This window comes from Cebus imitator, unplaced genomic scaffold (genome assembly GCF_001604975.1).
Source record: "Cebus imitator isolate Cc_AM_T3 unplaced genomic scaffold, Cebus_imitator-1.0 Scaffold24, whole genome shotgun sequence".
Taxonomy (NCBI): Eukaryota; Metazoa; Chordata; class Mammalia; order Primates; family Cebidae; genus Cebus; species Cebus imitator.
Genome location: NW_016107339.1, coordinates 9,633,689 through 9,636,839, shown reverse-complemented (window position 1 = coordinate 9,636,839; position 3,151 = coordinate 9,633,689).

The window sequence follows — 3,151 nt, the reverse complement described above, 5'->3', positions numbered from 1 at the left end:
TTTTTAAAAGCGACAGGGTCTTGCCATGTTGCCCAGGCTGGTGGGGAACTCCTGGGCTTAAGCCATCCTCCTGCCTCAGCCTCCTTAGTATCTGGGTCTATACCTTGACCTGCTGTTTGCCTTTTTACCCTAATTCCCCCCAGGCATCCCTAGATAGGAAACAAGCCACATTTGTGCCCTCAGCCTAGGACCCTGCTCCCTAATGATACCTGCCCATTCTTGTTTTTGCTCCATAAACTAGCTGGGAATGGTGCCCTGGTTCTGTTTCTCTAGAGGCTGTGGTGCTAGACTGGAAACTACCAGCATTCCCTGGGCTTGTGCCTTTGTGTCGCTGAACAGCCAGATGATACTTGTCACCAGAAAATGCTTTACTTTGCTCCTTTTTTAAACACACTCATTGGCAGTACTGGGGATATCCCCTGAGCAAGGTGTGGGAGAGAAAAAGTAGACAACCAGATAGGAAGGAAACTGAAGTGGATGGAGTTTAACAGATGCCAAGCACATGAATGGTGCTTTTTTCATCAACCTTGTGACATTGGAGTTATCCCCCATTACTCAAAAGCTCAGAGAGGGAAAGTGGTCTTGACTCTTAGCAGACATGGGGCCCTTTTTTTGTAAAATAAAATATTTGATAATGACCCTTGACGATTCTGAAGTGAAATTCATTTTCTATATGGATTATAGATATAAATGCAAAGCCTTAACAATAGTGTGAAAACACAAGAAAATCAGTTTCTAAAATAAATGTTCTAGAGGCCGGATGCGGTGGCTCACGCCTGTAATCCTAACACTTTTGTGAGGCCAAGGTGGGTGGATCACGAGGTCAGGAGATTGAGACTATCCTGGCTAACACGGGGAAACCCTGTCTCTATTAAAAACACAAAAAATTAGTTGGGCATGGTGGCACACACCTGTATTCCCAGATACTCGGGAGGCTGAGGCAGAGAATTGCTTGAATGCAGAAGGCAGAGGTTGCAGTGAGCTGAGAGCATGCCTCTGCACTCCAGCCTGGGCAACAGAGCAAGACTCTTGTCTCAAAAATAAAATAAAAAATAAACATTCTGTATGTAAATATATCAGATATGAGTGTGCTAGAAGATATAAGTCAGGGTCGGGTGTGGTGGCTCCCAGCACTTTGGGAGGCTGAGGCAGGTGGATCATCTGAGGTTAGTAGTTTGAGACCAGCCTGGCCAACATGGTGAAACCGCCCCCCCTACTAAAAATACAAAAATAAAAGCCAGGCGTGGTGGCAGGTAACTGTAATCCCAGCTACTTGGGAGGCTGAGGCAAGAGAATCGCTTGAACCTGGGAAGTGGAGGTTGCAGTGAACTGAGATTGTGCCACTGCATTCCAACTTGGGAGACAGAGCAAGACTCTGTCTCAAAAAAGATCTAAGTGAGATGCTTGAACCCACTTGAAGCTATTCCATGCTTCCATGTGCCTACAGGAAAATTAAGAGTGGAGACTAGAGCCAGAAAGTAATGATAGAACAGTTATTTGACTATAAGATGAGAAAAAAGCCGACGTGAAGTGGGGGTGACATGCCAGGACAAATAGACTGCTGAATTGGAGAAAATGAAAGTGTGATATTTTCACAAATCAACTGGGCCTTAAAGTCGTTATGTCAAAGTAACTCCTGTTTTAACCTGGGTGGTGTAATGATGTACCTATCTTGGAGTTAATGAGAATTAATACCGGCTACAGGCCTTCCTTTTTTTGTACTTCAAAGATAATTGTGTTTTTCACAAATTGAAGGTTTGTGGCAACCATGCTATTTTTCATGTGCTATTTTTCCAGCAGCACATGTTCACTTCGTGTCTCTGTGTCATGTTTTGTTAATTCTTGGACTATTTCAGACTTTTTTTTGGAGACAGAGTCTCAGTCTGTTGCCCAGGACGGAGTGTAGTAATGCAAGCACTGCTCACTGCAACCTCAACCTCCCAGGTTCAATTGATTCTCCCACTTCAGCCTCCTGAGTAGCTAGGACTATGGGTACAGGCCACCATGCCTGGCTGATTTTTTGTATATATTTTAGAAATGGAGTTTCACCATGCTGCCTTAGCTGGCCTCAAACTCTTGGGCTCAAGCAGTCTGCCCACCCCAGCCTCCCAAAGTGCTGGGATTACAGGTGTGAGCCATTATGTCTGGCCTCAAACTTTTTCATGATTACTATATTTGTTATGATGATAAGTAATTTTTTTTTTTTTTTTTTTGGGACAGAGTCTCTCTCTGTTGCCCAGGCTGGAGTACAGAGGCACGATCTTGGCTCACTGCAACCTCTGCCTCCCAGGTTCAAGTGATTCTCCTGCCTCAGCCTCCTGAGTAGCTGGAACTACTGGCATGTGCCACCACGCCCAGCTAATTTTTTGTATTTTCAGTAGAGACGGGATTTCACCATGTTAGCCAGGATGATCTCGATCTCCTGACCTTGTGATCTGCCCGCCTCAGCCTCCCAAAGTGCTGGGATTGATAAGTGATCTTTGATGTTACTATTGTAATTTGTGTGTGTGTGTGTGTGTGTGTGTGTGTGGTGCCATGAACCACACCAGTATAAGATGGCCAACTGAATTGATAAATTTGTGTGTTATTACAAAAATTAGCTGCGCATGGTGACAGGTGCCTGTAGTCCCAACTACTCAGGAGGCTGAGGCAGGAGAATCACTTGAACCCAGGAGGTGGAGGCTGCAGTGAGCCGAGGTCATGCCACTGCACTCCAGCCTGGGAAACAGAGTGATGAGACTGTGTCTCAAAAATAAAATAAAAAAATAAAGATAAATGTATGTGTTCTGCCTGCCTCACCAACCAGCCTTTACCCTATCCTCGGGCCTCCCTGTTCCCTGAGAAACAATATTGAATTTAGGCCAATTACTAACCTTACAATGGCCTCTTAAGTGTTCAAATAAAGAGTTGCACATTTTTCTCACTAAATCAAAAGTTGAAAAGGAGTAAGCTTAGTGAGGAAAGCATGCCAGAAGCCTAGATACACCAGAAGTTAGGCCTCTTCTGCCAAACAGCTGAATTGTGAATGCAAAGGAAAATTTCTTTTTTTTTTTTTTTTTTTTTTTTTTTTTTCACTCTTGTTACCCAGGCTGGAGTGCAATGGCGCGATCTCGGCTCACCGCAACCTCCGCCTCCTGGGTTCAGGCAATTC